Consider the following 1,325-nt stretch of genomic DNA (forward strand, 5'->3'; position numbering starts at 1 on the left):
CCACCCACCCACCCCCCACAGACTCAGGAGACAGGGTGAGGAACTGGAGCCTTATAGGTCCTTTTAGAGATAATCTAGTCTCTTTTCCTGACGAGTTTACAGCAGTTGAGTGTCTTGCCCAAGAGCATAGAGTCTGAAACTTGTTTTAGGTTGAACCATTATAAGTCAGGGACCATCTAGTCTGTGTGCTCCCTGAGCATAGGAATTTTTCTCCCTGATATACCCTGTGCTAAGCACAGTGCTTTCATGAAGCAAGAATTCAATAAATACTTTGTTAAATTATTTAAAGTCTCTAACTTTAAGGAGTTTATAATCAAAATGAGAAAAACATAAATTTGTAGAATACAAAGGAAAATTAACTTAAAACCCATAAAAGATACAAAACACAGTTCTATTAACATTTTAGGAGAATAAAACATATAGTAGGAGGACTATGTCCACAACTCCAAATGCCATGGCAGTGCTAATGGGCAGATGACGCTTGCTCACCTAAGTTTCAGTGGAAGTGAGTGTGGTCAAATAAAATAGCAAATTCAGAAACTCAGCTTTCACCTTCTTCCAAAAAAATTCAGCTCCAAGGCTCTTTCTCCTATTAAACACAAAAACCCCACTCTGATGACAAGTCTAAAGATTGCCCTCAAGCAATGAGCCCAACAAGGAAGCTAAAGAGGCCCGTTCCACAGTTCCATGTAAGGGAACTCCTATTCATGTGACAATTGCAGGACCAAGTGTGGGGCTAGCACCTCTGCATTAAGCTACAGGGCCACTCTGGAAGATAGTTTTCTCTGTACCTCCCCGAGTTCTTTTCATCAGAGACAAGACAACATAAGCATTCTTACTCTAAGGCTACATATTCTAAAAACGATGAAAAGGAAATAAAGAAGTGGAATGTTTCCCTCAACGAGGAAATCGTTCTCTCCAAATCTATAGAATAACACATTTGAGAGGCTTCCAAGAAGTCTAACTAAGAATCTCACCACATTGTATTTTCCACTTTGGGGACAGAAACCCTTCTTTCCAAAGGTCAGGGCAACGTCTCATTGAGTTGAAGTTTGAGTTGTCTTTGTTGAGTTTGAGAATCCAGATGATAAAGACATGAAACTGTTAAAAGATAAACTGAGGTATTTTAAATATTTTAAGACTTTAGGCATGTATCCACTTGAATAGGGCAGTGTCAAACTAGAGGCCCGGTGCACAAAAATTTGTGCACTCGGGGGGAAGGCGGGGGGGTCCCTCAGCCTGGCCTGTGCCCTCTCGCAGTCTGGGACCCCTCGAGAGATAACGCCCTGCTGGCTTAGGCCTGCTCCTGGGTGGCAGAGGCAGGC

The sequence above is a fragment of the Myotis davidii genome, unplaced genomic scaffold (genome assembly GCF_000327345.1).
Source record: "Myotis davidii unplaced genomic scaffold, ASM32734v1 scaffold420, whole genome shotgun sequence".
Taxonomy (NCBI): Eukaryota; Metazoa; Chordata; class Mammalia; order Chiroptera; family Vespertilionidae; genus Myotis; species Myotis davidii.